Here is a 25,231-nt window from a genome sequence, read left to right on the forward strand (position 1 = left end):
CATACAAGGGAAGAAAGTCAGAGACATGAGTTGGTTGTACAACATTTTTGGTTGATGGTTCAGAAAGTAACAGATCAAACATACTACTGAAGTACCACTACAGTGCTGGGTACCAACAGAAAGACCAGAGTATCCTCATTCCTTTTTGTAACACAGCTGACTGCAGTTATACCAATAGAAATTGGGAATAAGCAAGAAAAGATTCTAAGTCTTAGGCTGTTAACTGTTTGGAGGTATCTTTTTTGTTAGATGTGCACACACAAGTTCAAGTCATTATCACAATATAATTATATACTTAAAAAAAATTATCAAGAGCCGTGGTTTTGCAGATTGTACTGTCAGCTCATTACTGAGTCATTAAAAAACTGGTTCCAGCAGCAGAACTATTAATGAGCTTGTTTCAAGTAGCGTATGCTTTGTGCTTACTTGGCTCTCTGCCTCAGTTTAATTAAGATTTTAAATTTACGTACTGCTATTCAACCATATGTTGCACTAGTGTTTACAAAAGTGAATAGATTTTATTGTCCCCATTTTATAGGTCAGGACACGGTGTCATTTTGGGGTCAAGTGACAAGACTGAAGCCACCCAACCAGTGAAGCAGTCTGATCTGTTGTTCAACCTGCAGGGTGGCATTTCCTCCATACAACTGAGAGGATGATTGGGTGGACATTGACAAACCTGGAACAAAATAATTACAGTAATATTATTCAGGAGAACTATAGTACTCGGTTTAATGTATTCATTAAGATTTGTTGCAAAGATCACAGAAAAGCTTTCTGTCTGTGGAAGTGCAGTGGCCAATTTAAAAATGTACCTTTGACAGGAAAATGATCAAAATAATTGAAGTGATTTCTCAGAGTCTTAAAGAAAAACAGATAATCACATAGTAAGAAACAGTATTGTTCCTCCTATCACGTTTTCTTTACATTATCAGCAATTATTTGATGTTCCAATCCTGCAAGTCTTATGAATATGAGCAGTCATGAGTAGCATGACCAAAGTTTGCAGAAACAAATGAGCCTGGAAAGGTCAGATCCCTGCCTTGAATAAATAGGTATAGATGATAATATTGCTGTTTGGTCTCCTAGGTGTGGCATGCTGCATAGAAGTGCAGCAACTCTTTTGTGAGTTTGATTTTTTTTATCCAGTTTTAAATAAAATGTCCTTCTTGCTGTTTCCCAGCTGTTTGCTCTACTTATTAGTGCATTTTCGTAAGCTTTTTGCTCTTTTTTTATGAAGGTGGAAAGTTGAGTGACTTACACGTTGGGTGTGTGTTCACCCACTTTCATAGTGTCTAACCTCTGAAGAAAATTGTTGGCATGGGAACCTCCCCTAAGAGATTGACATTTAAAATAACAAGCTGTGCTAAGCGTGAAGTCACTCCTCAAGTCTATCTCTACCATGTCTCCATTTTTGTTATGAAACAAAACATTAACATTATCAGATTTCCAGGTCTACACAGCAAGACATCCTTCCATGTTTTTGAGGTTACAAACAAAGCGAAGGTAAAACCCAGGCCTGTAAGGGCACTGAGCACCTCTTTCCTTGCTTTTGTCTCCCAAGGGGTCTCTGCAGAGCTGAGTACATACCTTCTGTCAGTTTAATTAGACATTCAACTCCCTGCTCTGCTTCCTTATTCTTCCCAGTGGACTGATGAGACATCTAAGCATTTGGAAAATCAGGCTGGTATCTCCATACTTTGTTACAGTTCTTTAATTACTGGGTTATAGATAATCAAATGCTTTCATGTAATCTTGGTACCTTCCAGAGGTGGCAGTGTAACAATAAAACACTCCATGATCTGTCTTAAGGTCTAGTAAATGGTCTGATCATTGCTAGCTGTTAATCAGGAGAGCCAACAGATTACCACTGGTACTCAAGGTGTGCATATTGCAGTAGTGACATGCCAGAGACTCTTTTTGCTGTTATTGTGTTTATTCCTACAAATGAAAAGACAAATACAAAACAAAGAGTTGTAAAACAGGTGTGGGAATACTCAGAAAAAGTACCTTCATTTCAATTTTGAACTAGAAATCAAATACTTCAAATAAGGTAATACTGACACTGCTGAGAAGTGAATACTTTACGACCTGTGCCTGATCTCTGCCTGATTGCTCCATACTTATAGTTGGCATATTTAGGGGATGAAAGGAACATTCAAAAGTAAAGGAAGCCACATGGTTTCATAAACCCTGGACCCAACCCTCTGAACACCATCAAATACAATCCTGTAGACAACTAGATCTAAATTCTGCACAATGGTTTTGTACCCTTCTCCTCTATGTGGAGTATAGTTTCCTTCCTTCTCCCCATTTTTCTAATCAAACCCTATATTTCCTTTAATTCCTTTTTTTCTTCAAGGAAAGAATAAAAATAATAACAATGATGATAAGGATGATGATGGTATAATTCATTACTTGCATTTTATGGCACTGACTCACTCCCGTAATGCAGTTAACAGTCTGTAGAAAGCACAGAACTCCTTTTTTGGAAAGAAGTGATGGGGTTGCTGTCCTTGCTTAGGGGACATCCCAGTACATTTCTGACATCCTGTGGAGCAGGCAGAAGCTGGGTGTCAGAGGTGGCATGTGCGGTCAGCCTGAACCCTCGTGGTGGGAGCTGCAGCTTTGCAAGGTCCTGCCATAGGTGATTTGGAAATTCTTGCTGTGCTACCAGGAAGGGGAGTGGGATGGCGAAAAGGTGGCTGTAAGGCTTGGGGTTACTAGGACTTACATTTTTGTCTGCTGTGCAGTGCACTCGGTGACTTTGCAGTTCTGCAATCCTTTCCCCTTCATTAGTCATATCCCATCATTGACCCATCATTAACTGCTTCCCATCATCAGCTACACTGTTGGCCCTGATCCACTTTAGAGTTCAGGCACTAAATAATGACAGCTTTCTCAGCTTGCTTGGCTGTGGGTCATTTCCGAACAACATGAAGTACCTAGAATAGAAAATTAAAGAAAAGAAGACATTTTTCTGAGTAGAATCGTGGAATGGGTAAAGCCTCACAAGACTGGATCTTCCTTGGAGAAACATAGTGCATCATATTCACTGGGCATTATGGGGAGTATGAGGGAGAAGGTGCCATTTGTTAATACATAGACCCAATGGAATTAGTCAAACATGTAGAAAGGGAATGTTCTGACTACTTGTTGATTATAAAATGACAATATGATAATTTTGATTATAAACTGCAAAAACACCCTAATATTTCTAAGCAAAAACATGCAAATCAGTTCCATCTCTATACAGATAAAATCACACACCCTGGTCAGTGCTGTTCCATCTGTGCTGACATCTTACGGTGTCTGGAGCAATGCTGTGGAGAGAGAATGAGTTGCCTGTAAATCTTAACAGCTCAGGAGCCAGAAGGCAAGTAAGGGCAAGTTAAACCCATTTGATATCTGGTATTTTTTAGGTCCTGTGAATCTGGAGGTCTGTGTCAAATGTGGAAAGGTTGTGCCTTGCACTGCTGCAATAAAGGGCACTGTCTCTGGCTCTGATCTGGTGTTTCCTCAAAGAATTTGATGTGTGAACTGGAAAGTCCCTAAGCAGCAGCTGCTTCTCTGGTTTAGTCTCACAAAAAAAAGAAGGGAGAGGACAGGTTGGGTCTATCTCTTGCCAGCTTTTCTGCCAGACATGAGCAGCTCAGAAAAGGCAGGGTGCACACTCGGTTGGCTCTGCCAAAACCTAGGGTTGAGCCTAGCAAGGAACCATTCTCCCCACCTGGACTTTGAGTTCAGCCCAGGAGAGCAGGACAAGCCATGGTGAAGACCCATACTTAGTTTTTATTTCCTGATTCTTTGGCCCATCACGGTAAGGGTAGATGGGTTACGGGTCTCTGCTAGCACTTATACAAGGCATGGGCTTGACCGTATTCAGGAAGAGATTGCCTTTTAGCATCATACTCCAGGCTGAATTACCAGTTTCTGTAGGAGTGTGCTGAGAAGATAAACCCTAAAGTTCTCATGAAATATTTCTACAATTCATAATGGCTTAAACCCTGCAAATGATTGGACTATAGTCTATGGTTTAATTTAAAAATTACACATTTTTTGCAGTTGTTTGTACTTTGAGTCCTAAGGAAAAGTTCACAGAGGCTACAAGCTGCTGTAGAGATGTGGGTTCCTCTGTGCTGGGTTGGCTTGCTCTATGTTTCACTCCCAGGCCCTCCTGGGCAGCTCATTCTCTCCAGAATCCCTTCTGGAGCCAGCCAGATATTGTTGCCCTGAAAAGGAAAGCTGGTTACAAACCTAGAGAGGTGAAATCACCTGGGCTAAAGCTGGCTTTGCTGTGCAAAACCCTTTCTGTGCAGCATTGCACAATAAAACAATAGCCTAATGGGTACAAATTTATACGAGGATTAGTACACCTAAACACGATATTCAGCAAAACTGCAAGCACAGATGCCTTTTCTTCCTAATCTAACTAAAGCCCGATGACATAAAGCATTAAACAAACCTAAAGCTCAAGCACAGACATGTTAAGGCAGTTTTGGCTTACATAGTCTCAGCTTGATTCTTCTTCTAGTGACATGAGTTTAGATATGGAATAGCTGGCTCATGCCAATACGTGAAGTGAGATCTGGCCCTCCACATCCACCTTCAGACAGCAGCAGCGGTTGCTGGAGGGTTGCTTTTAATCAAGCCAGCAGATGGCATTGGTACACTTCGGGCTTCCCTGCTCCACACCTTTTGCAGCAATGCAATATGTTTTCCCTTTATTAGGGGAGCCCAAGTCCCTCACACGAGAATGTCTCCCAGATCGGTAAAGAACTTTGTTTTTATAAAGGTAGGAGTATTTCCTGTACATTGTCTAACCTGATAGATTACGGACTGTGAGGATTAGATATGTTATCCCTGAGATTAACATTTAAATTAGATCTCACAGAAATAAAGTACTACATACAATCTGTCATTTCCAAAACGCTTTGATGAAAGTTGGAAGGTTTCCAAGCAGCTGCTGTCTCTTACTCTTTCATACGACCTTTTCAAAGCCATTTTATTATTCTGAGTTCTTTGGATGGAGCAGAGCATACACATTATCTAGAAACCTAAAGATTTTACAAACTGAATAATTGCTTCATTTATCGAGTATTACCACAGCCAGTTTGCTCAGAGGAAAACAGCACAAAGGTGCGTTAGAAGTAGTTTTTCAAGAGTGGATGTGAGACCAGAAAAGACACTGCTATGTTCCCAGTTTTTCAAGGTTCACAGAAAACAGTAGGAAATAGCTGAGGTTTGACTGCCCAGCTCATTTTGGCTTGCATAGCAATGAATCTCGACAGGAGGAATTAAGTATTAGAACAATTCTGACATGACAAGGAATGCTGGTACATACTAGAAAGCAAAATGATTGATGAGCCTCACAGAAACCGACCAAAAGGATAACAAAGGCCAAACTGAGGATTTGAAATACTCGTAAATGAAATAAGAGCATACATGTATTTCTGCCTTCTGTACATCTTCTAAAGGACACGGTAATGGGGGAGACCTAAGTTTTACAGTAATGTTGGACCTAAATTATTCCTGATGTCTTTGGGAGTGAAGATTTTATTAACTTTAGTGAGTTCGAGATTAGACTTTATGTGAGCACAGCTCAGAGAGTCAACTGCTAGATTGGAAGAAGAGAAAAGCTCCCTCAAAATTCCAGAAGGTGTGTATTGGTAAACCCAGTATTATTGTAAAAGCTTTAAGCGGGAAACCTGTGATGGAAATAAAACTGAATAGTGCAATACTTGTGTGTATAGCTAGATGGCTGCAATGACACACTAAGAATATCCAGATTTGCTAATTCATTACGGATTCTACTTTTGGTTTATATTTTGCTTCATATAAAACAATCTTTTCTATCTTCATTTTCTTGACATTTTTATTATGTACAAACTCCATCTACTTTTGTCATCTGATTCTTCTAAATAAAGTTAATAGGCTTTAAGATTTGTATCAAAAGATTTTGGGCAATGACAATTTTAAGTGGAGATCGTATTTCAACTTTAAGTAAAATGCTCAGTCTTTATTTCCTCTATGTAACGCTTCTTCAGCTGCAGAAACACAGACAGACATTAAAACAATTTTAAAGGAACTACATACGTTTAGAAAAAATATCTTTTTTAAAAGAAATTTCCTGGCAGGCAACCTGTTTTGACCATCATTTTATAACTTTGCAGAATGTTCTCTCTTAGGAACTCTCGCATTACCTTTAGGCAGTAAATTGGCACAAAAGAGAACTTAACAAAAAGATGAGAGAAGCGTTGGCAGGCATGGGAGGGGGAACACATCTTAGTAGCTTACACAGGCATTTCAGAACTTTTTGGGGGGGTTCTGTGAGTGTGTTAGTTTAAAAGATTAAAGTTTGCAATCTGCACTGAGAGGAGAGTTCTAGCTAAAGTCTGTATACCAAAGCTGGCTGTGAATTGAAGAACTGTTGTAATTAGATTACTGTAAATACAATAAGAAACTCACTCCTGGTGGTCTGGGGAGGGGTGTCATAGGGCACTGGAGAATTGTGTTGGCAGGATTTGGGGCAGTTTGACTGAAAGCAGAGAACACAATCTCAAAATCCTTTTAATCTTTTTCCCCCCGTAGTTCTTTGGGGATTTGTTTGTCATTAAGTAACAGTCAAAAGATTAAGGAAGTATAAAATGACATTAAAGCTCACAAGTACTTCTATAAAATTATCAGTGCTAGTGTAGTCTTCAGCAGGGATCACTTCTGCCAAGACTTTCTAGAGCCAGGCAAAATTAAAAGAAAAGAAGCACACAGGCACAAAAGCAAACTCCGCGAACATGGGCTGGAATACTGCTTTTCTGCTAGCGCTTCGAACGCACCGTCTTCCAAAGTGCGGCAGCGGCTGTTGCTATGTGTCTGGGCTCAACAAGCTTAAACTTTGCATGGCCCATGCTAAACTAATTTGAGTCAATTTGTCTACATCATTTCAACAATCGTTCTGTGCATTTTGAATCGTACATACAACACTGCATGATAAAGGCCCACCGAGCAGATGCCGACTGCTCATTCTGCCGTGGTCTAGCTGTTGCTAGTTCTTCACCATGGTTTCTCCATATCCTAGTGACAATGTTAGTTTTTCGATGGTGAGGTTAAGTCTGTGCCTGGCTAGTTAAGACTTTTCTTTACAGGGGACAGCTCCTATAACAACTGCCAGCTCTAAGCATGACCTTTAAAAATGAAATGAGGGAGTGTTAACTGGAGTATTTTTTTTTTTTAATCTCCCAAGTGAGTTCAAAGGAATACAAGGAGATTTTGCAAGTAAAGTTTTAAGCCTGCCCAAGAAAGAGACACCAATATCAGAAGCTCTTATCACAAGAAAGCTGATCTAACCTGCTTACAGTTCAATAGTTTCAGTGTAATGGGTTTTGACTAATTTGTAAACATGCATTTTGTAAGACAGTTTTATTTTGGAAACTGATATCAAACAAGAATAAAGAATTAAAGCAGCTCCACTCTGCACCTAGGTAATATAACAGGGCTGATCGGCAGCTGGTGCAAATCAGTATAGCTGCAGAGGGAATTAGCTGCGTTATCCCATTTTCTACCAGCTAAGGATTTAGTCTTTAAGAGTGGAGCATCATGTTTGGAAAACTCCAGTTTTTATGAGTAAAAGAGCAAGATGGAGCAGTAAAAAATATACCACATTCTCATGTATGCTAAATCCCTGCAAGAGGCATTAAAATCCATGTGTTCTGTAGGGAGAGAAAGCCTATAATTAACATTTTTATTATTCTTGGATTGGTTTGATAGTTTCTCTGCAAGCCTCTGCTGAAAAAGGATTACCTGGTGAGCCTTGCCAATTTGGAGCCCTGTATAACTCCAGGGACAGGCTGGCTGTTTTTCTTTCTCTCTGACAAACTATCGAGAATTTTTTGCTAGACCCACTAAATGTGGTAGTCATTTCTCTATAGCAAACTTTGAGATAACTTTCAGTTTCGACTGTGTTTGCAAAACAATAAAACTCTGCCCAAATTGCCAAAAACTGAGCTGAGATTAAACCTCAGTGTTTTAGTTAATTTTTTCCCCAGTTTTTCCTTTTTTTATTCTTTTTTTTTTTACCTTTTTTTAACCTAAGACAGTTAGGGTAGACCATCTGTGTTAACCAAAATTTTATTTTGATGAAAAACAAGGCTATATTGCCTAAGGAGTCACTTTTTTCCTCTCACAGAAAAATGTTAGTGAAAATCTTTCAGTGAGGTCTAGGTTTTGGGAAATGTTTCAGTGCTGAGGCTTTTTTTTCAGTGTTTGCTCTCCAGATGATAAAACCAGATAGATAGGAAACATGGGCAGCTCTGCTTACTATTGCTTAGTGGCTCTTTTTTAAATTCACATCCACCAGGCGTGTGTTTATCACACTCTGATTTGAATTTTAGGGCTCAAAATAAAGTTCAGTAGTTTATTCAAATTCAAATGAACTGTGCTACAGCCTGGCAGCCTCTAAGGATGTGGCAGGCCTGCAACCCCTCAGAAAGTGGAGAGTGTGGCAGGAGCTTACAGACTTGCTGCCCTAGTGCAAAGATATTCTAAAACCTGTTTTTTGGGCAAGTTGAGCAGAGCGAAGGTATGCATGAAGACCTGAGCCAGTCCTTCCTGCAGTGCTACAGCTAATAAAGATGCACTCTGAGTTCATGTGGCAGAGGGCTGCATGTTAGAAAAGGTGGGTCTGATTTTGGGCTTCCTGCTGATGGCGGTGCTGTGGGAGTGCTACAGCATTATGGCAGTTCCTCCTGAATTTTGGGGTGGTGGTGGTGGACATCCTGGATGTAGATGCTGGGCCAGAGGACTGAGCTCTCCTATGAGATTCAGGGGAACAAAGTATCTGCCACTGTTGATATAGTCAGTCACTCAAATAAAAGCAAGTGGATTGCAGCAAGGTTTATCGAGGCTTTGAAAAGCAGGAATAAATCTGAATTTAAACAACATGGGTTTCTAAGATAAATGTGGGAGATGATAGTGAGTGCTCAAAGCTAGAATAGGAGCTGGGTGCTGCAATGACACCTCAACCTGAAGTGCCACCTGCAGCTCTGGCCTGAGCCTCCATTCCCATTGTAAAGCCTCCAAGGGTGTTGGCTGAAGAACAGGAGTCACAAAAAATGGGGCTCTGCCTACATTTTTCAGCAGGGTAACTGAAGAGAGAAAGCTGTGTTAAATTCCACCTTCTCCTGGGCATAGGTGCCATGATAAGTACAACTGGTCTCGTGGTACGGGGGCTTTGCCTGAGGCCACTTTTGGCCCTATGTGTATGATGCAGTTCAGCACTGCCAGAATAAGTCTCCTTCCAGCCAATTCTTCTCCTAAAATAGGTGCTTTTCTTTTAAAATATTACTTAATAAACAAAACATTTTTCAGTAAGCACTCCCTTTCAAACAACTGATACCCCTGGAGTCAGTAAAACTGTTCATGTCAATAATTGGAAAAGTCATCTGGGCAACCTTCCCCTCCAAGAACTACCTGGGCATAATTTTTACCTTATCTATAACACTCTTTCCCCCAATGCAATTTCACAGATGGTGGACGCACAGAGAGGAGAGCAAAAGTAGATGAACGTAGCAGGAGTTAGTCATTAATTATCAACCCACAAATTATGCAACATCTGTGAAACTTCTTGAGGGAAAAGTGTCTGGTCTTCAGTGCTCTGCTGGGAGCCTGTGGGACCTGACTCGTTCAGTCCTTGACTTACCCCTTTCTCATGTGGGAACAGTCACAAGCGTTAGATAGAAAAAGCGAAAGTTTGCCAGATTTTTCTCAGAAATGGAAGAGATCCCTGTAGGGAGCCATGGGCCGCCAAAGCCAGTCTCAAACGGCGCTTTGTTCAGGTGGCTCTGGAGAGAGCAGCCCTGCGCGAAAGCCAGGGCAGCGCTGGCCTTGCTCTCTGCTCCGGGGATCGGCCTCTTTGGCAGGCTGGGAATACAAAATATGACAGGGCAAATCTATCCCTAGTAAAGAAGGTAAAAGTAAGCAGCAAAACTTGCCAAGGTTAAAGGGACAGGTTTTCAACTCTTAGTTTCCAAATAGAGATGCATCTGATGGGACACCTAAAAGAGACCTTTCCAAGCATTTTCTGTGGATGTGGTGAGGGCAGCTGGGGCTGGGACACACATGAACATAGGGCTCCTCACCTTGGTAAGTGACCTGAGGGGAGATGCAAGATCCCCAGGCCAAACTGCTTTGGATCTGGGGGAGCCCACCATGGCCACTGGGATAGGGACATCAGACCTCATCCAAGGCACCGACCTCAGCAGCGAGGCCTCCCTGTAGCCCAGCAAGGCTTAGCTTTATGCCATAAGCAAGTTCTTGAAGTATTTTTCCTGCAGTGCCAGAGCCAGCTTGCTGCAGGCTAGGCTGCAATTTAGAGGGCACGGGGAGATCGGGAGCCAGGATGAGGGAGAGGGATGAGGGCAGCCCTAAGTCTCCAAACCACAGCCACCTTACCTCAGGGCTGACGTGTGAGCACCATTGTTGAGGTGTCCAGTGAGGAAGGTCTTCCTGGCCAGGAGAATGTGATCCATCTGTTGGGCATTTCAGCTGCCTGCCATGTGGAGCAGGGGCAGGAGCCTCCTAGGAGCTTCTGGCACAGATCTTCATGTGAGTGATGGTCTGGCACCAAAAGGAAATGGGACATCATCCCTCGGACTGCTGTTCTTTGGAGGCATCATGGTCACAGGAGCAAGCAGACATGGTTCCTCTTTCTGCCAAAAAATGAAAATGTGATGAGCACCTATGAAAAGGGAATATGTTTTTACAGGATATTGCTCTTCTAAATGAAAATGCCCACTCTGAAACTCCCACAGAAAGTTGTTTTTCATCCATTGAAGTTGTTCCCCTTACCCAACCTAGTACCCTCACTGTAACACCCACAATAAGTAGCAACTTGTTACATGAGCAGTACCACTGTCTCCACAGGCATAACTCTGAAGAACAGATGGTGCTGTTTTGGGTAAATTAAGTTCCCAGAATCTGGTTTTATAAAACTTTGGACCAACAATTTAACTGGTTTGTGGCACTCCCTTTTTGTCATGCAATGAGCATGAACCCTTGCAGTTCTTGCATAACAAGGCTACGCTGCTAAGATCGTCAATATTTTTAAGATACTTGGGCCTGAGCTAAATGTAACACTGCACCTGTACTGGGAAACGAAGCAATCCTAACTCTTCCCAAGAGTTGCATAGCAAATCTCTTGCACTGAAAGTCCCAGATTAACCAAAGAATTGCAGGTGTAGGTTTAGTGAGAACCAAAGCCAAGAAACCAGTCAAGGTGGGAAGCTCCATCAACCCCGCCATGTTAACTGCTGAGGGGACGAGGGAAGATGGGGGAAGGATCCTGGTACTTCAAGGCTGCCAGAAGGGAAAGGAACACTGTTTTTCCCTAAATGGGCAAAGCCTGGGGCTTTTACTGGCTACTGCCACTGCCTTGTCCTGGTCTGACAGTCTAATGCAGTTTTTAGAAAAAACGTACCTGTGAAATTTGAAATTCCCATTGGCATCCCTTGCCCTCAATGATAAGTTTTGGCAGGGTGCAATGCTGTGTTCCCAAGTGCTGGCCAGAGCATGTCCAGCATGCTACAGCAAATGTGTTTTCTGTGCTACATGCTGAGCACCAGTGCTGGTCTTATTAATGCACGCAAGCCCTCATATCTGAACTGTGTAAACTGCTTCTAACAGCTCCTTTCCCCTCTTTGTTCAAACAAACAATGGCCTTTGGAAATTTATTTTAATGCTGCCGAGACCAAATTGTTATTTAATTTAACAAATGAATAATTCTCCCTTCCAAATCCCCTTTAGCTTCACATGTATATTACTTAATAGCTTATCTATATGCCTATCAAATTCTTGCTCCTCTGAAAGAATACAATGAGCGACTCTTTGCTTGTACAGCTGATGAGGAGAGGGAAAGAGGGATATGGCTCCTCTCTTCGTTCCCATCTTGCCATACAGAGAAAGAACATACTTTGGTTTTCTATGGACACATTTGCCACCTTTTTTGGCCATGAGCTATCAAATTTGGAACTGCCTCTGGGAAGACATTTGTAGTAAGGAATGCAACACAGGAAACATATTTGCATCAATAACCCCTGCTGAAAGAATAAATTATAAAGATATTTTGTATCATTTAACTTAAAAGTTACTACATTCTTTTTTTTTTGCTTGTTTTATGCATTGGGGATTCTTGTTCATGGGGATCTGTTCACACTCTAACGGCCCCCACACTGCAGCCTTTGCCTACCTGAGGAGATATGTAGGTAAGCTGTAGAAAACAGTTTGCTCAGGACCACCTCTTTCAGGAGCTGGGAGCTGACCTTACCTCCTTCCACTGCATTGCACCCCACTGCCCTCAGCCAGAGCTTCAGGTTTGCCCAGGGACCTCCCTCTCTCCTGCAGGTAAAGAGTAGCCCTGGCAGCACAAGCTGAACATGAAAGCTGAGTGCTCAGCTTCCACAGAGAAAAGAAAAGCCACGTGTGCTGTCCCTGCAGCCCTTCCAGGTGCTATTAGGGCCCCCTCCTCAAGGAGCCATCGTGAAGAGCATGCATAGGCAGACACCAGAGGAGAAGAGGAAGGCAGGGGCATTAGACCGCCCTTGGCACAGATGGGAACACGTCGTTTCAGCCCCTTTGCAAATTTGGGCATCACAGCATGCACTACCATGCATCACATTTCCAGGGCTTTTTCAAAGCCAGTGATGGCACCTTTTCCTCACATCACTACTCTTTTTGAAGGCCCTTTACTTTCATGATTTCTGCAAGAAATTCTTGGCAGCTTTCTTCAGGAGTGAGCAGGGATAGCTTGTGTGTGTATATATATGTATATTGTATATGTTATTATAGATACTAGGATTGTCAAAAACATTTTCACTGCAAACCAGGGAGGCACAGGCTCTCCGTGGCAATCAGTGCGATGAACTGCCAGACTTCCCTGCGTGCTCTCTTTTGCCACGGCACCATGACTGCACATCACCAGTGCAGGAGCACTTCTTTTCCCAGAGGACCAATGTGCTGCTTCACCCGCTGCTACCATGGCCAAGGTGGGTGCCCAGGCTCCAGTGAGGTTAACCTGCCCTCACTTAATGGGGCCTGACCAGATGCCCACGCTGGCCAGTGGGACTCCGTGGCCCTTGAGTTGGGCTCCTGTGGATGAAAGTGGGCAGGAGGGGATGGCAGTGCTGGCTGAGCTAAATAACCTCTCTGCTTGCCTGGAGGGAGGGGAAAGAAAAAAAAAAAAAAAAAAAGGTTTTCCGGAAATTAATAGGGTGAAGGGAGAGGATGGGCAACCCAGCTCAGCTTGGTGAGAACTGGTTGCCTTGAATATGGAGCCTGCATGGCTGCAGGGACTTCTCTTAGTGATGGGTCAGGAATCCTGCATCTTCCCTGGCTTTACAACAATTACCTGTGGGGCTGAGGGCAGTGGAAAGCAGCAGCTGGGCTGCTCTGTGGGTATTTCAGGTATTATTAGCCTTGAGAGTGTGAAAAGGTGTGTATGTGGGAGCAGAGATTGGGCAGCGCTGTGGGAGCCTGCTGGGTATGGACAGCACTTCAGCTGCTGAACTGCAGTTTTCCTTATCCTTTCTCTTTTGCCTCTCCAGCTTCTCTTCAGTCTCAGACTGACTTCTGGATTCATTCAGCCTCATTCCCCAAATCCTCAGATCTACAGAAAACATTTTCCAAGGCTTCTGCCCTTTTACATTGTAATTTTTAAAAGGGACTTTGGAATAAATAAAACCATGAAATAATACTAGAGGTCATACAGTAGGACCTACCATGTCAAATTATAAATAAACTGAAAACATTTGAGAACAAACACCCCCATCACCTCCCCCCCCTTCACCCTGCAAAAGGCAGCATTAGAAACATTCTTGTATTTAGGTTAAAATGTGAGGCCTAAGCAGTTAAAAGGCAATGTGCTCTAAAGCTTCCCTAATCTATTTTCCTCCAATTCTTTCCACCTCTAAGAAGCTTGTGGAGTTAGTTGCCGATTAACATTCAGGAAGATTGTACTCTGTCTCCAGTTCATTGCTCTCTTGTTGGCTTATTGTTATTCAGAGCCCATTTATTGTAGATGAGCCATTCATTTTCCTCTAATTGGATGGGATTGGATTTCACTTTCATTGTTGGATGCATTGAAAACCCGGGAGGGGCTGCAGGGATCAGCCCAGGGCTGGGGAGATTTAACTCAGCACAAAGTTTAGGTTGCAGCTGAAAAAAGCTGCAATTTTTTTTTTACGTGCAAATACCTCGTGGCTAGATTTGCAAGGTCTCCCTTGTGATCCCAAACACCTTATCGTGTAACTTTTGGTACTTTTGGTATTTTTATATAGTTCCTCACCAAAGCGCTCCTCACATGGGGATTGCTAGGAAGATTTCTGAGCATCAGAAACCCAGCAAGGGCTTTGCACCAATGTCCCTCCTGTCAGAATCTAACTGGCTTTCTGACACTCTCAAATGTTTGGATTAAAACCTTTCACAGTGCCCAGATTGTGCATTGTAACATCCTTCCCTGCAAATCTGCTCAGATTCATTTGGGGCAATGCAAGTGTCTGCAAGCAGAAGGTAGTTTGGAGACTGTGCTCTGCAGTTATTCGCACCACAAATTGCTCCAGTAGCTGCTGTGTCCCCACCTAAGGGCAAGCAGAAGGCTGAAAAGCCTGTCTGGCACTGAACCACAGCCCGATTTTGTGGTACACACACAAGCCTGGACCAAACCCATCTCTCCCAGCCATCTCATAACTCTGAAATGTTGGCAGCAGAGCTGAAAATACACATAGGCACCCACACACGGGTGTGCATGTCACTCAGCCGGCGAGTTGCCATACTGTGTGGGAGCCCCCTTCCCGGTCAGAAATACGGAATGGCTGTGGTCACAGTCTGGGCAAGGACAGCACAGCCACTCCAGGCTCCTGGGCTGTAGCATCTCGCACCTCACTAGACAGCTCAGGGACGGCAGGGCGATAAAACAGCCCTCCTTGTCCCCTTGGAAAACCACGTCTGCCTAGAGCAAGTCTCAGGATCTAACTGCCTGAATTAAAGGCAGTATTAAAATTAAACTCAAGGGCTTAACTGTCTGAAAAATAGGTGTCTGATCTGCTACAGGTTGCTCTGGAGTCAGAGGAGAGATGGGCACCTCTGAAGGGCGAGTGACGCTTTCCGAGACAGGTTTCACAGGTGGGATGAGCTGCTCTCTGGAGCGGAGAAGCAGGGAGATGCCTACCTTAGATGCAGCCCTGAGCTCTAGCACATCCCCTAAAAGTCCCCTAAGCATCCCTAAACTTGCCTCTAAACATCAGCTGGCAAGGTAAACCCAGGGGCTGTCTTTCTGGGAGAGAAGGTGGAGGGAGAGGAAAAGGAGCAGGGAGGCAGTATGAGGCACTACAGCAAAACTACTGTGGTATGTTGGAAGGGTTAACATCTGGCCTGCTGCAGATGTGTGTCTGATGGGGACCTGGGGGCTGGCTGAGCTGGGGTATTTACATGGGAAATTCTCCAGCAAACTGCAAGGATGTACTGCAGCCTTTCCCTTGGTGGGGTCCCATTTTGCATCTCTCTTTTCTTCTAGGGCACAGATTTTCATTAAACATGTAGGAGTGTCACCTCTCTGACACCTTTACTGCACTGACAGATACATCTGAAACTGGCCAGCAGGTTTAAAAGTTACTAGAGGGGACACAGGGAAAGGAGGGAAACCTGTGTACCTACACACTGATAGCGTGACTGGAAAACGGGTTATTAGAAGGATGAAACAACTATCAAAGAAATTGTTGAGAAAGCCCCTCTGCTCATGCCGACAAGAACCAGCGAAGCCCATTTGCTGCGGATTTGTGCCCAGTTGCTGACAGCACCTAAGAAGGTGCCAGCTTGGCCCAAAATCTTACCTGCAGTAAGGTATTTGTTCATTTCTTTTTCACGTGGATGCTCTAGTGTTTTACAGAAGCTAAGTGCACACTTGAACCCCTCCCTCCCCTCTCCCTACCTCCTTTAGTTAAATTTTAGGTGACCTGATACCTCTGAGAAATGCACCCATCACCCACACTTGGTGGAAAGAGACCAGCAGAGACCACAAGAGCCTGGAAGGGAGGCAGAGGGACCTGTGCATCAGGCAGGTTGAAAATAAGACAATTAACACCAGCCCCAAAGACCAGGCTCTGACTGAGACACAAGATATTTAAGACATTAACCATTAAAACTGATAGACCAAGCAATGAAGACAATGTACAAAGGTGCCTGAAATTTAAAAAAATATTAAAAACAAGAGGTAAAATTTGACCTTGCTGAGAATTTTTTGTTTAAAAGGACTATGGGAGACACTATCCCTAAAAGGCTTTGACATGAAGACCTGAATTACAAGTAACTGGTACAAAGCACAGATGTTTTGAGGGCCTGCAGCCCCACAATAGCACATGAAACACCAATGACAGCAGCAAGCCTGGCTGTCCAGATTCAACCGTGAGTCGACCAACCAAAGAGCTTCAGGTGACAGCAAGCCCACCAGACCTCACAGTCTGTTGCTTCAATGTCCAATTATGCACATAAAATATTATTCTGGGTTTTTTTCAGCTTCATTAAATAAATCAAAGTTTTACATACCTTCTTCCTACGGAGATATTCAGTGGTTGTCAGCCTCTGGCTCTTGGTGGTTCCTGAGGTCTCTGGGCCCTTATTAAACAGTCTGTGAATGGTAATTAAACAAAGCAAGTCTATGAGCTCAACAGCCACTATCCCGGGTTTGCACCTCCCCTGGAAAATTGTGGTGGTCTGCTAAACAGAAATTACAAAAACCATCTGCTTTGGCTCCCACACAGCCTCCACTTAGCCTTCCCCTGAGTGTGCTAAGCAGCACAATCATAAATCATCTCACTGGGTTTTTCAGGCCTCTGCAGATACGTGGTGGGATAGTGGCACTGAAACTGGCCATGGTTGTGGTCACACTAGCACCGTATAGAGGGGATCAACTCCTTACGGCTAACAGCGCTTTTCCACATTCCCCACGCAGGGATTATGGAGCCTCTGCGTAACTCATCAGCTTTGACCATTACACACCATCTCTGTGATACCTCCAGCATTTTCAGGTTGTTTTCCAAATCATGGATGCAGACACTGAGTCCCCCAGGGCCACAGGTCTTCCAGGAATCTGTTGCACATTTTCCTTTGGACAATGTTCTCCAGCAGCAGTTACAGCTCAGATCCTGCTGAGCTACTTACAGTCATGCTATAGGCACTGCACCAGCTTTAACATTACTTGTTCTCATAATGTTACTTCTTACTTAAGCAAGGACCATGCATTTCTACCTTTAACCCAGCTTCAGGAGAACCTTTATCTGTAAAATCATATCAACCCACATTGGTGAACATCTAGGTTGTACCATACACTCAGAGTTCAGGTATTTTTCTCCTGTTTTTCTCCTTTTTTTCCAGCTGTCAACTACAAAGAGGCAGTGGGCCTCACACAGAATCATCATCACAGGCTAGGAAGTTTGCTTCCCAAAGTCAAAATAGGGCAGCATCAGAGAAACCAATGTGCAGGCAGGGGACCTCTTACCTCTTCTGACCTTGGGAACAGCTACCTTCCAGTTTTTCCTCTCGCACATCAGCCACACCAAACTCTACTCTTCTCTAAAGAAAAGCAAAGCCAAACTGCTCATCCCACAGACACAGAAACTCTGGGAGGTATTGACCTCTACTGATGCAAGGGCTTTACCAAGCAAAATCTAGCAGAAATAGTAAAAATTATGGCCTTTTTAAACTCTTCCAAACAATTACAGAAGGAAATGAGAACTTTCTGTGCCACTTTAATGTCCCGCTGTTTTAGTAAAAAATTTGACATGACTTATTTCATTTCAGGATTTGTTCTGATTTTGCCTTGTCTTTGTTTACTTATTTTTCCTTCCTCCCATTCTTAGAGAATTTGCAGAGGTTAAAAAGAACGCACGCACACAAAAATTGGGAAACTAGAAAACAGATAACGCTTTTCTCCATCTGACTACCTTTTCCAGATGTTTTTGAATGGGAACAATCAACCAGGCAAAAAAGACCTTGAATGATAAATAATTAAAAAAAATAAAAAATGGTGTGGGTGGGAAATGATAGAAGTGGGAATGTGAAAGAAAAGAGCAGACGGTTCCTAAAAGCAGGACATCCCACCCCAGACTGCACCTCCTCACCCTCTGACTGCAGAAGCAGAGGTTATTCGCAGGCTGACCAGCTCGCCTGGCCTTACCTGCTGCAAGCCTTTATTTCCCAGAAAGCCTCTTTCCAGGCCCAAAACAGGTAGCAGGAGCATCTGGTTCTCACCGGGCGGATGCAGGAGCTATGGTGGCACTGACGCAGCCTTACCCGTACTCTTGGTGTGCCTCTGGGAAACACAAGACATACTCACAAAGGCATTTTGCCTTAGGCTGGGAAAAACTGTCTTCATCTTCCATAGTTGTCCAAGAAATGACAATGAATAAATGGCTCCCTGTCACTTGTTATTTTGTTATGGGTTTGCCTTCATGCAAACAAGCTGTGTCATGACCTAGGGGATGAAAACCGCCTGATTCTTGCAGGTTTGCACCCAATATTGCCATTTCCTCACCACAGTAATTCAAGCTGCCCATCCCTACACCTCTTACAACCCTGTCGCACCTCTCGCTGTGCCTCAGGAAGGGCCCCAAGCCTTTCCACGGTGTGCCCAGGTCCCTCATGGCCAGCCAGGCAGGACCTGTCACAGCCCCTCACAGGGACAGCCCGGGGGGTTTCTGCCTCTCAGCCGGCCATCTGAGGGGTCATTTCTATCTGAAGCATAGGGTAGGCCCTAACATACATTGCTATGAATAAACAAAGACAGGCCGCTAGTTAACAAATAACAAAACCACCACAATCGGAGCATCTCCGTACATCCTTGGGGTGTATCATCTCCGGAGAGGACAAGCCTTGCCGTCAACTCAGCTGCAGCGCTGCCAGAGTGGGGAGGACGGGCCAGCCATTACCCGGGGGGGATTCCCGATGGCAATGGCCCTTCTCCCTCTGCCATCCGCAGCCTGCTGGGGAATGGCTCTCACCAGCTTTCCCTGCCCCAGGGCTTGGGTAGAGCCATTGGTCTCTGCCAGCCTCGTTTCTTCTTGCACAGGTGGGCCCGTGAAGGGCCGTGTCTGCCATGTTGTGTCTGCTGCCTGGGCCTGGCTCACCACGGTTAACTGGCAGGAGGCCTTGCAGGGCTGCCGGGACACAAAATGGCGTTTCCTCCTACGGCTGCTGTCCCTAGGAAAGGCAAAAACATCATTGTTTTCCACCATGCCTCCCAAAGGCCAGAGAGGCTCGTACCAGAGCGGCCCAGGGAAAATAAAAACCTTAAAGCGGGGCGTGCCGGGAGGGAGGGAGCAGGGCACTGCTGTGCCGGGCAGGAGCCGCAGGGGCAGCCCAGCCCGGCTCCCCAAGGAGCGACGTTCACCAGCGTCCCGCTGGCCGTTTTGTCCTGGCCTTATTTATTTGTTATGAATAATTACAGCTCCCCTTTCCCCTCCCCTCCGGCCTGGGCACAAAGCAGCCCGCTCCCCAAAAGGCAGCGGCATGTAAAAGTTTGTTGTCGCATCTCCATTAAACTGTACACTCTCCGCCCGCCGGCGATAATGCACTTCAGATAATTCGTTGACGCAATATATTTTCCAGGATAGGCTTTTGTTTTCTTTCTTGGCCGCTCACCCTCTTTCTGTGGTCAGTTTTGCTCATTTCTCTTGTAAGCTGTCTAGAGGCAGAGAAAAGGCTTTCAGTTTTAAGCAGTTTCCTTTTCAGTTCCCCTTTATTGAATTCCAACCTCCATTTTTTTTTTTTTTTTTTTTAAGCATAGGGACATCATTTATCTTGGACTTTAAGTTGCAGGGGCCTTCAAGGGGCTTCTTTTTTTCTTTCCCAGCTGCATTTGTTGACACACAGTCAATCTGTTTTTTGCCTTCGTTCCCCCTCTTCCCCCCAGCAGGCCATAAAGTATCGACAGCTGTGCCCTTTATTAGCATAGCCATTTTAAGCACAACAAGGGGGAAGAGACTAAATATATTACAGCCATTACCTCTGTCAAAAAGTGACAATTTTAAAACATTTTAGCTTTTCACTGGGAAAGCCGGCAGCACAAAAGAAAGTGCTATAATTTTATTGTAAATGCTTTTTAAATATGGGTCACTTGGCCATAATCAATAGAAAGGATGGAAAAGTTCAAAGCTTGAGAACAGTGCAGGCAGATAGCAGAATTTTTTTTTTTTAAAAAGGCTTGTCTTTAAAATATGCTAATTGGGGCAAAAATACAACAGTGAGAAGCATGCAAAATAAGATCTTGTTCCTGGCGGTTTTGTTTTCCGTACAGCTCTGTTCATGCTTTTCCCATCTACTTATAAGTGTGTTTTACAACTTGGATGGGAATTATTCCTCCCCAACAGGGTGTTATGAACATTTAGGGACTGAGAAAACAGGAGGGAATCCAGGCAGTCACTACTCTCTTCTCAAAAAAACCCCACCAAACCCCCAAAACCACTACCGTTTTTTCAAATGCCTTTGGAAGCGTGATGTGCCGCAGCACTGTGATTTACCAGGCAAGATCACTTCTTGAGCATAAAATAATCCTGGAGCCTTAGAATTCTGGTATTTTAGGTTCAGGTTTGGATTCTTATACTTTGTGGCTTTTATGGGACAGAAACTTTTGTTTTAAGCTTCCAGGATAAAGAATTGGCCTTCTTGATTAGATGAGGACTAACGCCCACAGTCAGCATCTGTTATGAGCTCTGAAAGGTAAAAGAGGGCTTACAGATGCCCTGAAGCCTGTGGATCTTGGCTGCTTTTGTTTTAATTTGTAATGGGTTTATCAGGCAAAGAGGAAGGGGCAATCTCAGCAGGGTTTATTTTGAATGGCTTCACCTTCCTCTCCATTTGTAACATCTGGAGAGAACTTGTAAGTCTTTTCTCTCTCTTATCTGTACGTCCCTAATTACAATTTTTGCTCAAGGTTTCACTTTGCTTTTTAAATTTCAGAACATATGCAAAACTTGGCTTATACCAAGGCAAGTTGTTAAACAGGCTCCCAAAAGCAAAGCTGCTTTAAAGGATCTATTTAAGCAAAAGTCCATGGAATCCTACACACAATATTATACAGTACCTATCAACTGTTGCAATGTAGCATCTGTCTTGTAGTGGTTCCTGGGGACCTGTAGGCCACTGCACTAAGCACTCTCCGAATTTGCAGGAGAGAGCAAGCGAGCATCCTGCTCTGGGAAGAGTGTGGTCCATGGTGAAGGGGAAACGGGAAGGAATTCTCACCACCCATCTTTTGGCAAACAATTTAGCAGTTAAATGTAACCAGCTGGTCTCCCCAGGCTCCCTCTGTAGTCGAGGGAGGGAAAGCAAAGCTCCTGCAGAGGGTCATTCAGTGCACCCAAATTAGCCTTACTCTGAATTGTCCTCTCTCTCATCCGTGACTGGAGAAGGAGTCTGAAGAGACTACCCGGGTAATTTAGCCAGCTGAGATGGGTGGTCTGAATAATTCCTTCCCCACCAACCTCTAAAAGCCTGCCTAGGTATCCCACAGAGATTGGCATGCTGTCGGAGGGATCAATTCCCAAGCACGTCAGCAGTTCAGTAATCTGTGCTCACGCTCACTCTAGAGAAAGCTGGGATGCTCAAGGAGCTTACTTGATCCTGTTGGACCCTGTAGCTCCCAGCCAGGGCAGGGAGCTGAGCTGAGCCACACGCTGTCAGATGATGCTGTTGGACCCGTTGTGGCAATGGTCAGGTTTGGGGGATTTTTTTTCCCTACCTGTCAGACTGCATCTGCTATCCTCAAGCCTGGCCAGAGGCCACTGAGATGGGATTAGCTGCAGGACAGCCTGGTCCTCAGAGGTGTCTCATGGTGGAATTGAAAGTGGCTCCTGTGCTGCATACACAGGAGACATGGCTGCTCCTACCTCCTTCCCAACAAACGAGTTTGGTCCCTTCTTGTGGGATTCCCTCTTCCTCATCCTTGCTTGTACAGAACGAGGAATGGGGGCTCATTCTCAAGAAGGAAAGCAAGTCACAGAGGTATGGCACACCTCCAAAACGAGGGACAGACATGCAACAGCCAAAGCATTACCAATCCTTGCAATAAAAGGCAATACCCTAACAAAGGCACAGCCTCCCACGGGGCCAAGTAACAGGTAAAAGCAGAGGATTCACCAGACTCACCTGCAGAAGACAGTGTTGCTGGTGGCAAGAGGAGGAGCTCTGGAAAACACTCAGCTTCACTGCAAGTAGGCAAGTACCACCATTTCCCATGCCACGTAGCCACCTGCGTCTCCCCCATCTGCCTGGCCGCCCTGCAGCCCTGAGCCTGCCCTGGTTACCCACAGGCAGTAGAAGATGGGCAGGGTGACCTCCCAGGTCCCACCTCCACCAGGCAGGGCCTCGGTGGCCCTCAGGTCACCCCCAGGCAGCTGGCTGGCAGCGGAGCTCGGGAAGGAGTTACAGCATACCTTTCCAGGCTCTTCAGCCAGCGCCGAGAGAGCCGCTTCCACGTTCCCAGGCACACTCAACTGGAGGATACATGGCAAAGCTAAAAGGACATCACTTCCCCCCAAAATTCTTGGTCTAGATATTGCATCACCAGAGTGAGAACATGTATTTTGGAGAGAACCAACTTCAGGATGAGCAACAGCTTTTGCATGAAGAAACCAGGAACGTTCCCTATCACTTTTCGTGAGAGCCAGAGCCATCCAAGTAACTAAGATGTTAATGCAACAAAGATTTTTATTTGCAGGATTAAATTGTGCTCGCTCTCTTTTTTTTTTGTCTGAAAGTGAGCTGCATCTTTGCACTACCACTAAATCATCATTTTTCCATGCTTGACCAGAAAAGAATCTGACCTAGGCAGCTGTTTAACTCGCTGCTCATCAAAGACCAGCAAAGTCTGGCTCTCAACTATTTGAACAGTGGAACAGTCTTTTTACAGCCAGCCTTATTAAAGCACAGGATTTTATTAGCTGTTTTGTGGTAATAAGGTAAAGGACAATGTTGTGGAATGCTCCTTCAGGAGATTTGGGATCTTGTATACTTTGGGGTTTACTTTCCTCCTTCGGACTAGGATGCTTAGCAACCAACTAATACGACAGCTTCATTGTAATGTTCTCTTCCTTAAAGCCACCTTTGACAACCAATTTTTCACCCAGGTAGGGGAAAATTATTGCTTGAAGAACTATAAGAGAAATATACTATGGCCCAGTTGTTCTCTCTCTCTCTCTCTCTTTTTTAAGCCATTACAGACTTTCAGGTACTTGGAAAAACTCCAGATATAGGGTGAAAAATCTACTTTGGCCACACGCATATACAGCAACGTTGTATATTCAAAACATTGAAGCTAATGTGGTTTTCCTCTTTGGCAAATTTCTTTAAAGTTCTGGTAATTTTCTCACAACAACATTTTTAACAGATTGTAAATGTCCCTTTTTCCTGAAAACCACTTTTGGGGCACATAAAGTTTCAATTAGTATTTGAGAATACCAGCCAGGAAGTTTTCATGAACATTTAAACAAATATGTCTGCATTATTTTGCAAAAGAACAAAGTATTCTGACAAATTTCAGCAATTTCCCATCATCTTTTGTTTCATAACTCTAATGGGAAACAAAGAAAAGCAAAGCTTCCAAATCATTGACGAGCTTTAATGAGAACTGTGTTACTTCAGACGGTTAATGCCAAAATAAAGATCGAAACACAAGTTTTTGTATTTGGGACTGACTGTGAAAGGCTTTTTGGGAATGAAAGGTACACATCTCTGAAAGCCGCTGGCTAACACCTTTAGTCACCACCAGAAGATCTATTGACATTTTACTCAGAAGATTTCCTTTTTCCAATTACAGTATTTTCTGTGTCAACTACACTCAAATGTTTTGGAGAAAAAATGAAAGCATGTATTTATATAATCAAATATCATTATTTCATATAATACAGAGTAGCTCGTACCGTATGGAATGAAACGCACTAGTCAAATACGTATATACTGACTCTATCAGAGCTGCTGCTAGCACAAGCAACAAACCTTTCATTGCTCTCCAGGCTTCAGACTACCAGGTATTAAAATGTTGCAGGTTGCAGCAGATTCTCATGGTGGCGTCTGAACGGGAACTTCAGACTCTTGTTCAAATGCAGATGCAGCACCTCTGTGCTCTGTTGGGGAGGAAAGAGAGAGCATTCCCCAAACTGGTCAGGCTCACTGCCCAGTTTGCCAGTCTAAATAAGGTTCAGTTGCCCAAGCCTCCAATTTTGGAGGTTCAGCTTTGAAAAGAAACTCAGGAGCAAATCCTAATTACACAGTAAACAAAGAATTCCAGGGAGTTTTTTTTTTTTTTAAACAACAAAATACTTTACTTTTCTCCAGACTCCCTATCCAAGAGAAATCTTAACATATACATGGTTACTTTGAAGAGAAAACATCATACAGCACACAAGGAAGCGGATGCACTGTTGTGTTGGAGGAACTTTGTCCCAAGATTTTCCCAGATCTCCAGCCGGTGCAGCTAAGGATGGACCTATGTTACATTTCAAAGATAAGTAAAAAATCTTGCAGCACCCCTTCCACAAACTATCATCTTGGAACAAGAGATGCTTTGGGATACTGCAGTAGTGGAAGTTGTTAATTTATCTACATCAACCTGCACTACAGGCAACACAATTATGAAAATCACTCGAGCTAGAGGATTCAGGCAGAACCTTCTATACCTAGTCTCCATTTTTTTTCTTTTTAATTGAAGCAGCATCTCCTGTCCGTAAAACCTAATTCAAGCATGTATATTCCATGATAAACTAAACAGAAGAACTCTGTTTATTGCAGCTATTTTTGCCCTGTTGCAATTGGCAGGAGCCAGACCACAAAAGCCTCATGCTATACCATTTGTAACAAGGTCCCTGGACCCATTATTATTAATCTCGTTAGCCAGCTAATTGTAGGAGCATATTCTACAACTTTTAAAGCAACAAACTGAGATTTTGCTTTTTTTTCACGCTCTGTAATCATCTCTCTATAGCAACCCATATAGAAGCCTATTACTGAAATAACTGCTTCTCCAGCCCCAAGAAACAGCCTCAGCTGATACCAAGACAGGACTCAGTTCCTCATTAACAGAGCTAGTTAAGTTTTGCTCCTCAGGGAGGGTTCATAAATTCTTTGCACCTGCAGTGCACATAATACTTGCCTGGGCTGGGCTCATAGTCATCAGTGGATGATGCTAAAGCCAGAA

General features: G+C 43.9%; 1 long non-coding RNA gene across 1 annotated transcript; it reads right to left on the minus strand.

Annotated features, from left to right (window-relative positions):
- Nucleotides 1-945: 945 nt before the first annotated feature.
- LOC138690007 (uncharacterized) lies at nucleotides 946-16,843 on the minus strand. Its single transcript, XR_011328780.1, has 4 exons — nucleotides 16,588-16,843; nucleotides 10,447-10,703; nucleotides 3,271-3,323; nucleotides 946-2,945 (listed from the first exon to the last, which is right to left on the minus strand). It is a non-coding gene; the product is annotated as an uncharacterized lncRNA (long non-coding RNA).
- Nucleotides 16,844-25,231: the final 8,388 nt, after the last annotated feature.

Source organism: Haliaeetus albicilla, chromosome 19 (genome assembly GCF_947461875.1).
Source record: "Haliaeetus albicilla chromosome 19, bHalAlb1.1, whole genome shotgun sequence".
Classification (NCBI taxonomy): Eukaryota; Metazoa; Chordata; class Aves; order Accipitriformes; family Accipitridae; genus Haliaeetus; species Haliaeetus albicilla.